A 13,978-nucleotide genomic window follows, 5' to 3' on the forward strand; every position below is an offset into this window, starting at 1 on the left:
CCAAGGTGATGGCGGAAATGATGATTCTCCTCCGCAGACAGGGGTTGAACATAATTCCGTATCTGGATGATTTGCTGATGAAGGCATCGTCCAAGGAGAAGCTGTTACGGTCCATAACACTCACGACCCAGTTTCTCAGGGAACATGATTGGATCCTGAATCTTCCAAAATCACAATTGGTACCAACCAGGAGGTTGTCCTTTCTGGGAATGATCCTTGACACGGAGGTGCAGAGGGTGTTTGTCCCGGAGAAAAAGCGTTGGTGATTCAAATGATGGTCCGGGATGTCCTCAAGCCATCCCGGGTGTCGATTCATCAGTGCATTCGCCTTCTGAGGAAGATGGTGGCCTTTTACGAGGCTCTGCAGTATGGGAGGTTTCACTCTCGGTCCTTCCAACTGGATCTCCTGGACAAGTGGTCGGGATCCCAACTACACATGCACCAGAGAATACGTCTGTCGCCAAAGGCCAGGATTTCACCCCTCTGGTGGCTGCAATTATCTCACCATTTGGGGGGCCGCAGGTTCGGGATTCAGGACTGGATCCTTCTAACCATGGATGCAAGTCTCCGTGGTTGGTGCGCAGTCACTCAAGGGGAAACCTTCCAAGGAAGGTGGTCAAGTCTGGAAGCCGGCCTGCCAATAAACATTCTGGAACTAAGAGCCATCTACTAAGGTGTTCTCCAAGCGGCCCATCTTCTGAGAAATCGGGCCATTCAAGTGCAGTCGGACAATGTGACAACGGCGGCTTACATAAATCGACAGGGCGGAATGAAGAGCAGAGCTGCAATGGAAGAGGTAACAAGAATCATCCTCTGGGAAGTAAAGCACACGTTGGCGCTGTCAGAGATCTTCATTCCGGGAGTAGACAACTGGGAAGCAGACTACCTCAGCAGACACAATCTCCATCCAGGGGAGTGGGGCCTCCATCCGGAAGTGTTCAAGGAAGTAACAGATCTTTGGGGCGTACCCCAGATCGACATGATGGCCTCTCGTCTCAACAAGAAGCTTCGGTGGTATTGTTCCAGGTTGACGGACCCGCAAGCAGTGGCGGTGGACGCCCTAGTGACTCCGTGGGTTATCCAGTTGGTGTACTTGTTTCCTCCGATTCCATTCATCCCAAGAGTTCTAAAGCTCATAAGGAGAACAAGGGTTCAAGCGATCCTCATTGCTCCGGACTGGCCAAGAAGGGCTTGGTACGCGGATCTTCTGGATCTACTGCAAGAAGAGCCGAGGCCTCTCCCTCTTCGGGAGGACCTGCTGCAGCAGGGGCCGGTCGCCTATCAAGACTTACCGCGGCTACGTTTGACAGCATGGAGGTTGAACGCCTGATACTAGCTCGGAAGGGCATTCCAAACAAGGTTATTCCTACCCTGATACAGGCTAGGAAAGGAGTAACATCTAAACATTACCATCGAATTTGGAAAAAATACGTATCTTGGTGTGAGTCCAAGAAATTTCCTGCGGTGGCGTTTCAACTGGGACAGTTTCACCTATTCCTACAAGCTGGTGTGGATATGGGCCTGAGGCTGGGATCTGTGAAGGTCCCGATTTCGGCCCTATCCATTTTCTTCCAAAAACAATTGGCTGCCCTCCCTGAGGTTCAGATCTTTTGGAAGGGAGTTCTGCACATCCAACCTTCCTTTGTGCGGCCTACGTCACCTTGGGACCTTAACGTGGTGTTGCAGTTCCTCCAATCGGACTGGTTCGAGCCTCTAGACGAGGTTGAGGTCAAATTTCTTACATGGAAGGCTGTCACGTTGTTGGCTTTAGCTTCTGCTAGACGTGTGTCTAAGTGGGGGGCTTTGTCCTGTAAAAGTCCCCTACTTGATCTTCCACGAAGATAGTGCTGAGCTCCGGACACGTCAGCAGTTTCTTCCGAAGGTTGTGTCGGCATTTCATATCAGCCAACCTATTGTGGTGCCAGTGGCTACTGACTCCTCAATTTCATCAAAGTCCTTGGATGTTGTAAGGGCTCTGAAAATCTATGTGAAGAGGACTGCTCGTCACAGGAAATCGGACTCTCTGTTTGTCCTGTATGATTCCAAGAAAATTGGGTGTCCTGCTTCTAAGCACACGATCTCTCGCTAGATCAGGTTCACTATCCAGCATGCGTATTCTACGGCAGGCTTGCCGTGTCCTACGTCTGTCAAGGCCCACTCTACTCGTAAGGTGGGGTCTCCTGGGCGGCTGCCCGGGGTGTCTCGGCTCTGCAGCTTTGCCGAGCTGCAACTTGGTCTGGGTTGAACACGTTTGCAAAAGTTCTACAAGTTCGATACTTTGGCCTCTGATGATCTGAAGTTCAGTCAATCAGTTCTGCAGGAGCCTCCGCGCTCTTCCTCCCGTTCTGGGAGCTTTGGTACATCCCAATGGTACTAATGTGGATTCCAGCATCCTCTAGGATGTAAGAGAAAATAGGATTTTGGTTACCTACCGGTAAATCCTTTTCTCGTAGTCCGTAGAGGATGCTGGGCGCCCGCCCAGCGTTTCGTTTTCCTGCAATTGTTATCTGGTTCAGTAAAACTTTGTTTTAGTTGAGTACTGCATTGTTACTTGGTAAGTAATGTTTCAGCGGTTGCTGAGTTTTCAAGCTAAGTTAGCTTGATGTGCCTTGTATGTGTGAGCTGGTATGAATCTGGCCACTATCTGTGTTAAATCCTTCTCTCGAAGATGTCCGTCTCCTCGGGCACAGTTTCTATACTGAGTCTGGTAGGAGGGGCATAGAGGGAGGAGCCAGCCCACACTCTCAAACTCTTAAAGAACCAACGGCTCCTGGTGGACCCGTCTATACTCCATGGTACTAATGTGGACCCCAGCATACTCTACGGACTACGAGAAAAGGATTTACCGGTAGGTAACCAAAATCCTATTTTTGATAATTGACTGTCCTGACCAAACCTGTTTAGGACCTTGAATATTCTTTTCTGTGTAGGTATGTTATTTCCTTTGTTTTTTACATATTTTCTTCACCAGCACTCTACAAAGAATAATCCTCTACTCCTGCGTGCACAAGTTCTGAGGGCAACCACTTCAGTTCTAATGGATATAGAACTGTTAAATTTGAAGACCATGTCTAGCCAGGTTCCAGAGACTCATTCTAGGAATCAGCGTTTGGACTTTTAGCTCTGCTACTTACTGTTACTGGATATGAACATTTCCTTGGTAGAGAGTGTGACACTACCTTACATAAGTGGGGTCTAAATGTGATCTGGATCCATCTGTTGCAAGTGTAAATAGTCTATACCAGTACCCCAATAGAATAACAGTGTCCCAATTGGAAGTGGATTCATTTTTGTTCCTGGACAGGAATCGGAGCCTGGAGCCGATGAAGAAGCAATGTGGAAGAAACTGGATGGCTTAATGAAATTCCTATGCATGAGAAGGAACCAGTACTGTTGCTGATGTACTGGGAGATTCTAAGTGGAAAGGATAGGCAGTCTTTGGAAACTGAAGCTAGAGAGGTGCCAAGAAGGTATGCTGGGACTTGATTCAGTAGACACGAGAATTGAAGACTGAGACCAAAGTTGGTGGAGGTGTTTCTGGTCACTGAGACTGGACACTGGTGGAACTGTACACGGAGAATGCAACAGAACTGTTGCTGGACACCAGGCTGGTACCGGTGGTTCTGGATGCTGTGGATGCAGCGGAACTGCGGCTGGACAGTGGGTTAGAACCGGTGTATTGGATGCTGTGGATGCAGTGGAACTGCGGCTAAGCACTAGTGTGGAACATGTGCTACTGAAACTGAAACACAGATTTGCTGCAGGAAACCCAATGGCAAACACTGAGTAGCACAGGACTTCACCTCATACTGACAGTATACTGGGTCTGTCCGGAAAGTAATGAGACTAAATCGGGATTTTTTTGTTATTGAACTTTCAGATACACAGGGTTAATAATCATCAAAGTATGACCCTTGAACATCGATACATCATTGCCAGCATGTCTGCCAAGCTTGGTACATCTCCTGGGATGCATTAACTGGAACGTCCTTGAGTGCCCTTGCCGTGGTCGCTTCCACTTTGTCTACGGTCTGAAAATGGTGTCCTTTCAGGCCAGGTTTGATCAGGGGGAACAAAAAGAAGTCAGCCAGATTTGGACTTTGGGGTGGTTGAGACAGCGTTGTCACGTTGTGCTTGGCCAAAAACGTCCTCACTTGCAGCAATGTGTGACTTGGCACATTGTCGTGATGGAGGACCCAGGTAGTGGCAATCTCATTGAGGACATGGAGGACCCTGTTTCTCATCCAATTGAGCACTCCCGTGTAAAATGCACCGTTGACAGTTTGGCCAGTAGCTAGAAATTCCTTGTGGACCACACCTTTCGAGTTGAAAAAGACAGTGAGCATGGATTTGGTCTATGATTTGCTTGTTGTGCCCTTTTTGGGGTGAGGTGACGATGGTGGGTGCCACTCTGTGATTTGTCTTTTGGTCTCCGGATCGTACTCAAAAATTCAAGTTTCGTCATCTGTTATCATTCTGTCAAAAAAATGAAGCTCACTTTGCACTCTCCAAAAGTTAGGTGGAAATCGCCACACGCTTGTCTTTTTGATCAGGGGGTATATTTACTAAGCTTCGTTTTTTCTGAATTAGGTTAAAGTTCAAACACGAATGACATCGAATGTGTGAATTTGCAACTTTTTTGAATTTTGTACGCCTCATTTACTATGCTGTCGTATTCTGCATTTTCGTTTTTTCCGATGTCGTTGTCATTTGTATTTTCGGCCAGTGTTTTACGGGAGTGAATAGTAAAACACTGCCGAAATTAACACATTGAATCTCGTCCGGATCTGTGAGATCCGTGCAGGGCTTCATTGTGCACCTTTAAAAAAAAAAAAAAGTATTAAAAATAAAGTAAAAATTTGCGCGGGGGCCCCCCTCCTAAGCATAACCAGCCTCGAGCTCTTTGAGCCGGTCCTGGTTGTAAAAATATGGGGGACACATTGACAGGGGTTCCCCCATATTTTAACAACCAGCACCGGGCTCTGCGCCTGGTCCTGGTGCAAAAAATAGGGGGCACCCCTACGCTTTTTGTTCCCCATATTTTTTGCACCAGGACCAGGCGCAGAGCCCGGTGCTGGTTGTTAAAATATGGGGGAACCCCTATCAATTTTTCCCCCATATTTTTACAACCAGGACCGGCACAAAGAGCCCGAGGCTAGGAGGGGGGACCCCACGCAAATTTTTTTTCTACTTTTTAACACTTTCCCACCCCTTCCCACTGATAGACATGCACGGATCTCATGGATCCGTGCATGACTATCAGAACACGGTAAAAAAAAGCAGGTCTGTTTTAAAACTGCTTTTTTTTACAATTTGTATTTTTTCACGGCAGTGTTTGCCTATTGCCGGCAGTGTTTGTGAATTTGAATTTTTAGTAAATTACCGAGTTCTATACCTAGACAGCCGCGTTTGACCGATGGTGTATTCATTCGTAATTTTTATCTTTGACTTTCAAAAAAATATGAATGCCCTCATCACTGCCGAGATTTCAGTTTAGTAAATTTCCGAGATGACACTTTGATGAAAAAACATCAAATCGGTCAAAATCGGGAGCTTAGTAAATATACCCCCCATGAGTCAAAACCTTGGAAACCAATTGGGCACACACCTTTCGCATCGCTAATTCGTTTGTCAAGATCTCTTGCACAGTAGTTTCTCTAACGTCCTAAGTGGATGCTGGGACTCCGTAAGGACCATGGGGAATAGCGGCTCCGCAGGAGACTGGGCACAAAAGTAAAAGCTTGAACTAGCTGGTGTGCACTGGCTCCTCCCCCTATGACCCTCCTCCAAGCCTCAGTTAGATTCTTGTGCCCGAACGAGAAGGGTGCATGCTAGGTGGCTCTCCTGAGCTGCTTAGAGTAAAAGTTTATTTTAGGTTTTTTATTTTCAGTGAGTCCTGCTGGCAACAGGCTCACTGCATCGTGGGACTAAGGGGAGAAGAAGCGAACTCACCTGCGTGCAGAGTGGATTGGGCTTCTTAGGCTACTGGACATTAGCTCCAGAGGGACGATCACAGGTTCAGCCTGGATGGGTCCCGGAGCCGCGCCGCCGGCCCCCTTACAGAGCCAGAAGAACGAAGAGGTCCGGTGAAATCGGCGGCAGAAGACGTTCCTGTCTTCAACTAAGGTAGCGCACAGCACTGCAGCTGTGCGCCATTGCTCTCAGCACACTTCACACTCCGGTCACTGAGGGTGCAGGGCGCTGGGGGGGAGCGCCCTGAGACGCAATAAAAACTGAAATACCTTAGGATGGCAAAAGAAATACATCACATATAGCTCCTGGGCTATATGGATGTATTTAACCCCTGCCAGTTCTCCAGAAAAAAGCGGGAGATAAGGCCGTCGTGAAGGGGCGGAGCCTATCTCCTCAGCACACAAGCGCCATTTTCCCTCACAGTTCCGCTGGAAGGACGGCTCCCTGACTCTCCCCTGCAGTCCCTACAGAATCAGGGTAAAAACGAGAGAGGGGGGGCACTATTGGCAGCTAAATTATAAACAGCAGCTACAAAAGGGAGTAACACTTATATAAGGTTATCCCTATATATATATATATAGCGCTCTGGTGTGTGCTGGCAAACTCTCCCTCTGTCTCCCCAAAGGGCTAGTGGGGTCCTGTCCTCTATCAGAGCATTCCCTGTGTGTGTGCTGGGTGTCGGTACGATTGTGTCGACATGTATGAGGAGGAAAATGATGTGGAAGCAGAGCAATTGCCTGTGTTAGTGATGTCACCCCCTAGGGAGTCGACACCTGACTGGATGGTTGTATTTAAAGAACTACGTGACAATGTCAGCACTTTACAAAAAACTGTTGACGACATGAGACAGCCGACAAATCAATTAGTGCCTGTCCAGGCGTCTCAGACACCGTCAGGGGCGATAAAACGCCCGTTACCTCAGTGGGTCGACACAGACCCAGACACAGATACTGAGTCCAGTGTCGACGGTGAGGAGACAAACGTAATGTCCAGTAGGGCCACATGTTACATGATCACGGCAATGAAGGAGGCATTGAACATTTCTGACACTACAAGTACCACAAAGAAGGGTATTATGTGGGGAGTAAAAAAACTACCAGTAGCTTTTCCTGAGTCAGATGAATTAAATGAGGTGTGTGATAAAGCGTGGGTTTCCCCCGATAAAAAAGTGCTAATTTCTAATAAATTATTGGCACTATACCCTTTCCCGCCAGAGGTTAGGGCGCGTTGGGAAACACCCCCTAGAGTAGATAAAGCGCTCACACGTTTATCTAAACAAGTAGCGTTACCGTCTCCTGATACGGCCGCCCTCAAAGAACCAGCGGATAGAAGGCTGGAAAATATCCTGAAGGGTATATACACACATACTGGTGTTATACTGCGACCAGCAATCGCCTCAGCCTGGATGTGCAGTGCTGGAGTGGCGTAATCGGATTCCCTGACTGAAAATATTGATACCCTGGATAGGGACAGTATATTACTAACTATAGAGCATTTGAAGGATGCATTACTATATATGCGTGATGCACAGAGGGATATTTGCACCCTGGCATCAAGAGTGAGTGCTATGTCCATTTCTGCCAGAAGAGCGTTATGGACGCGACAGTGGTCAGGGGATGCGGATTCCAAACGACATATGGAAGTATTGCCGTATAAAGGGGAGGAGTTATTTGGGGCCGGTCTATCGGACCTGGTGGCCACGGCAACGGCCGGAAAGTCCACCTTTTTACCCCAGGTCACCTCTCAGCAGAAAAAGACACCGTCTTTTCAAACTCAGTCCTTTCGTTCCCATAAGTACAAGCGGGCAAAAGGCCACTCATTTCTGCCCCGGGGCAGAGGTAGAGGAAAAAGACTGCACCAGGCAGCCTCTTCCCAGGAGCAGAAGCCCTCCTCTGCTTCTGCCAAGTCTTCAGCATGACGCTGGGGCTTTACAAGTGGACTCGGACACGGTGGGGGCCCGTCTCAAAAATTTCAACGCGCAGTGGGCTCACTCGCGAGTGGACCCCTGGATTCTGCAGGTAGTATCACAGGGGTACAAACTGGAATTCGAGACGTCTCCCCCTCGCCGGTTCCTGAAGTCTGCTCTACCAAAGTCTCCCTCCGACAGGGAGGCAGTTTTGGAAGCCATTCACAAGCTGTATTCCCAGCAGGTGATAATCAAGGTACCTCTCCTACAACAGGGAAAGGGGTATTATTCCACGCTGTTTGTGGTACCGAAGCCGGACGGCTCGGTGAGACCAATTTTAAATCTAAAATCCTTGAACACTTACATAAAGAGGTTCAAATTCAAGATGGAGTCACTCAGAGCAGTGATAGCAAACCTGGAAGAAGGGGACTATATGGTGTCTCTGGACATCAAAGATGCTTATCTCCACGTCCCAATCTACCCTTCTCACCAAGGGTACCTCAGGTTTGTAGTACAAAACTGTCATTATCAGTTTCAGACGCTGCCGTTTGGGTTGTCCACGGCACCTCGGGTCTTTACCAAGGTAATGGCCGAAATGATGATTCTTCTTCGAAGAAAAGGCGTTTTAATTATCCCTTACTTGGACGATCTCCTGATAAGGGCAAGGTCCAGGGAACAGTTAGAAGTCGGAGTAGCACTATCTCAGTTAGTGTTACGTCAGCACGGGTGGATTCTAAATATTCCAAAATCGCAGCTGATTCCAACAACACGTCTCCTGTTCCTAGGAATGATTCTGGACACAGTCCAGAAAAAGGTGTTTCTCCCAGAGGAGAAGGCCAGGGAGTTATCCGAGCTAGTCAGGAATCTCCTAAAACCAGGCCAGGTGTCAGTGCATCAGTGCACGAGGGTCCTGGGAAAAATGGTGGCTTCTTACGAAGCGATTCCATTCGGAAGATTCCATGCAAGAACGTTTCAGTGGGATCTTCTGGACAAATGGTCCGGATCGCATCTTCAGATGCATCAGCGGATAACCCTGTCGCCAAGGACAAGGGTGTCTCTTCTGTGGTGGCTGCAGAGTGCTCATCTACTAGAGGGCCGCAGATTCGGCATTCAGGATTGGATCCTGGTGACCACGGATGCCAGCCTGAGAGGCTGGGGAGCAGTCACACAGGGACGAAATTTCCAGGGCTTGTGGTCAAGCATGGAAACATCTCTTCATATAAACATTCTGGAACTAAGGGCCATTTACAATGCCCTAAGTCAAGCAAAACCCCTGCTTCAGGGTCAGGCGGTATTGATCCAATCGGACAACATCACGTCAGTCGCCCACGTAAACAGACAGGGCGGCACGAGAAGCAGGAGGGCGATGGCAGAAGCTGCAAGGATTCTTCGCTGGGCGGAGAATCATGTGATAGCACTGTCAGCAGTGTTCATTCCGGGAGTGGACAACTGGGAAGCGGACTTCCTCAGCAGACACGACCTTCACCCGGGGGAGTGGGGACTTCATCCAGAAGTCTTCCAAGAGATGGTAAACCGTTGGGAAAAACCAAAGGTGGACATGATGGCGTCCCGTCTCAACAAAAAACTAGACAGATATTGCGCCAGGTCAAGGGACCCTCAGGCAATAGCGGTGGACGCTCTGGTAACACCATGGGTGTACCAGTCAGTGTATGTTTTCCCTCCTCTGCCTCTCATACCAAAAGTACTGAGAATCATAAAAAGGAGAGGAGTAAGAACTATACTCGTGGTTCCGGATTGGCCAAGAAGGACTTGGTACCCGGAACTTCAAGAGATGCTCACGGAGGAACCGTGGCCTCTACCTCTAAGAAAGGACCTGCTCCAGCAGGGGCCTTGTCTGTTCCAAGACTTACCGCGGCTGCGTTTGACGGCATGGCGGTTGAACGCCGGATCCTGAAGGAAAAAGGCATTCCAGAAGAAGTCATCCCTACCCTGATAAAGGCCAGGAAGGATGTAACCGCAAAACATTATCACCGCATTTGGCGAAAATATGTTGCGTGGTGTGAGGCCAAAGAGGCCCCTACAGAGGAATTTCAACTGGGTCGCTTCCTACATTTCCTGCAAACAGGACTGTCTATGGGCCTAAAATTAGGGTCCATTAAGGTTCAAATTTCGGCCCTGTCGATTTTCTTCCAAAAAGAACTGGCTTCAGTGCCTGAAGTCCAGACGTTTGTCAAAGGGGTACTGCATATACAGCCTCCTTTTGTGCCCCCGGTGGCACCTTGGGATCTCAATGTGGTTTTGGGGTTCCTAAAATCACATTGGTTTGAACCACTCACCACTGTGGAATTAAAATATCTCACATGGAAGGGGGTAATGCTGTTAGCCCTGGCTTCAGACAGGCGTGTCTCAGAATTGGCGGCTTTATCTTATAAAAGCCCTTACCTGATTTTTCACACGGATAGGGCAGAATTGAGGACTCCTCCTCAATTTCTACCAAAGGTGGTTTCAGCGTTTCACGTGAACCAGCCTATTGTGGTGCCTGCGGCTACTAGGGACTTGGAGGACTCCAAGTTACTGGACGTAGTCAGGGCCCTGAAAATATATATTTCCAGGACGGCTGGAGTCAGGAAATCTGACTCGCTGTTTATCCTGTATGCACCCAACAAGCTGGGTGCTCCTGCTTCTAAGCAGACGATTGCTCGTTGGATTTGTAGTACAATTCAGCTTGCACATTCTGTGGCAGGCCTGCCACAGCCAAAATCTGTAAAAGCCCATTCCACAAGGAAGGTGGGCTCATCTTGGGCGGCTGCCCGAGGGGTCTCGGCTTTACAACTTTGCCGAGCAGCTACTTGGTCAGGGGCAAACACGTTTGCTAAATTCTACAAATTTGATACCCTGGCTGAGGAGGACCTGGAATTCTCTCATTCGGTGCTGCAGAGTCATCCGCACTCTCCCGCCCGTTTGGGAGCTTTGGTATAATCCCCATGGTCCTTACGGAGTCCCAGCATCCACTTAGGACGTTAGAGAAAATAAGAATTTACTTACCGATAATTCTATTTCTCATAGTCCGTAGTGGATGCTGGGCGCCCATCCCAAGTGCGGATTGTCTGCAATACTTGTATATAGTTATTGTTACAAAATTCGGGTTATTATTGTTGTGAGCCATCTTTTCAGAGGCTCCTTCGTTTATCATACTGTTAACTGGGTTCAGATCACAGGTTGTACGGTGTGATTGGTGTGGCTGGTATGAGTCTTACCCGGGATTCAAGATCCTTCCTTATTATGTACGCTCGTCCGGGCACAGTATCCTAACTGAGGCTTGGAGGAGGGTCATAGGGGGAGGAGCCAGTGCACACCAGCTAGTTCAAGCTTTTACTTTTGTGCCCAGTCTCCTGCGGAGCCGCTATTCCCCATGGTCCTTACGGAGTCCCAGCATCCACTACGGACTATGAGAAATAGAATTATCGGTAAGTAAATTCTTATTTTTTGGAAGTCCAAACCTTTCTGCTACTATTATAACACTCAAACGACGGTCAGTGTTAAAAATATTGTGCACTTTGTCCACATTTTGCTCATTTCAGCTTGATGAAGGTTGTCAAGAGCGTGGTTCGTCCTTAACATCCTCTCTGCCCTCCACGGGATGCTGACTAACAGAGACGCACCCATAGTGTGGGAAATGAACTTGTGGTGAGCGCAGTGAGCCACCAAGCCCACTGCTTGGTGAGCGCAGTGAGCCCGCAAGGGGCTTTGTGGTGCTCTGTGCCCCCCCTCCGGCATTCTGCGGCCGGGATTCTGGGGTCGGTATGCTGACCGCCGGGATACCCACTGCCGGTCACCCACCCACAATGCATTCAGTATGGATTGCAGATTCTGATAAAAAGCAGAATCTGCAATCCTTTATTTCGTATGCCGGGGGCCGCCCATCGCAGGGCAAGGCTGCCCAGCATGCAGAATGGCCTGCCCAGCGGCTGCGACTGCAATTTAAATGTGGCCTCAGCAACTGTGGATGACCCCCTGCATCTGTAGCTAGGCTGCGTATGCAGGCGATCCGCCGCCATTTTTCTCATCGGATCAGCTGAGTGGGATGTCACACAGCCACTCTGAAAATGCCACCAACCTGTCCCCGTTTTCCCTGAGCCACCCTCGCAATTCTCCATCATCCCCCCTGCCTCTGCCAATCGCATTTGGTGGCCACCCATGCGCAGGATGGTGCCTGCGCATGTGCAGTGGGGCCACTACCAAGGTTATTGTGGTTGCATTGCTTAGCGATGCGACTTGAATAACCACATTATTAGCAGTGTCAGTTCAGTTCATCAGCAGCAAGAGCAGAAGATAGGCCTCCACAGAAGATGCAATCCGTTGGCCATGGAAGAGGGTAGAAGATGCTGTGCTCATGCAAGAATAATTAGGGGTTAAAAGGACTGCCGACCAGCATCTGAACCTTGAGAATGGAGGCTTCTACTGACGCGGGAAGAAGAAGATGAGGACTTGGGAGACTTACGGTGGTGGTAGGCAGAAGAACTTTTTGAAGCCCCCCACTGTGGTTTCTCTCTTCATAAAGAGTAGGCACTTGTGGGCACTCTCCACATACCTTTAATGCCCTAGACCAGTGGTTCTCAAACTCGGTCCTCAGGACCCCACACGGTTCACGTTTTCCATGTCACCCAGCAGCTGCACTGTGTATCACCAACTGTCACATTTTTAAGATCTACAGGTGACCTGCAAAACATGAACCGTGTGGTGTCCTGAGGATCGAGTTTGGGAACCTGTGCCCTAGACCACAGGTTCTCAAACATGGTAATGAGGACCCAACACAGTTCATGTTTCTAGGTCAACAGTGGGTTTTTAAAATGTGACAGTTGGTGATATATAGTGGATTTTTAAATGTGACAGTTGGTGATATACACAGTAGTGAACCTGCTGGGTGACCTAGAAAACATGAATTGTGTGGGGTTCTAATTTGAGAACCACTGCCCTAGACCACCGAGGAATTGGGTGCTAGGCCCTTGCTGCATTGTTAGGCTGGGCACTAGGCCTGTGCTCCATTGATAGGTCAGGAATTATACCCATGCCCCATTGTAGGTCGGGTGCTAGCCTACCTACAGTATGCCCACATTGTCAGTTCCCACATTTCCGTTGTTGTTTTCCCACCAAAACACATCCACTTTTCCCATCAAAAAACATTTAAAAACTCCATGAAAGAGGCAGAAGGCCCTCCTAAATCCTGTAGCTTAGCTGGTAAAGTATAGGGAAGTGTGATAGACATAAATGCTGCAGGCTCTTTTCAGTTATTTGTCCTTTTGGTCTGTATTTGTCTTAGAAGTAAAATCTTCTATATTGTTCTATGTAAATTGTTGTTGGTAGGTAGGTTCTGTAGATAGGACACTACACGTTTGGTTAGAACTGTTTAGTTGTTTTGACACTAGTACTGTTGTAGTTATGGCTGAGTAACTTAGATCAGTTTAGAGAGGGAGGTGCACTATATGCTAGAGTACTGCGAATGTGCGTCTCACTCTTTCCACCCAAGCCTCTATGGGCAGATGACAAGGTAAGCTGAATAGTAGTAGTGAGAACATTCTTTGTGTGTGTTTGTTCTTTTTCTGCCCCTATTGTTTCTGGATGCCAGTGGCCTTACACTCCATGGTAAAATCCCAGTTTCTGCCTAATGTGCAAGTACCCACTGATGAATGAGACAAAAGCGCCAATGATGATCTTCCACTTTAACCTGAGGAGGGCTACCTTCCAAATCAAAGTGATCCCTTGTCCTGTTCCAATTTTTCTTTTGAGGTGTATATTTCACCCGTCGATTGTACCATGTAGGATCATCTTTGGAAAGGGATTCTGGTAGAATGACTTCTGAGTTTAGCCCTCACAGCGGACCACCACACTGTACCCTTACACTGGTAAACTGGTTTGACAATCTTAGGAGCTGTGTTCAAAACATGGAAATGTAGATTCACTATAACAGAATGCAAGATAGTAGAGTCTTAAGCTTTATTTGATTGCTAGCAGACATACAAGGACAGGTTCGGGAAAAAGCAGAGTAAAATAACACATACAGCTCACTGAGTCTACAGACAAGCCAATCCTTTACAATAATCTTTATTCTTCTGCAAAAGTTTCTATCATTGGGAACAT

General features: G+C 48.2%; 1 protein-coding gene across 1 annotated transcript in view; it reads right to left on the reverse strand.

The window, feature by feature from the left end:
- PCNX2 (pecanex 2) overlaps positions 1–13,978 on the reverse strand; it is an 809,726-nt gene that overhangs the window by 411,108 nt on the left and 384,640 nt on the right. The window lies entirely within an intron of this gene.

This window comes from Pseudophryne corroboree, chromosome 4 (genome assembly GCF_028390025.1).
Source record: "Pseudophryne corroboree isolate aPseCor3 chromosome 4, aPseCor3.hap2, whole genome shotgun sequence".
NCBI classification, from domain to species: domain Eukaryota; kingdom Metazoa; phylum Chordata; class Amphibia; order Anura; family Myobatrachidae; genus Pseudophryne; species Pseudophryne corroboree.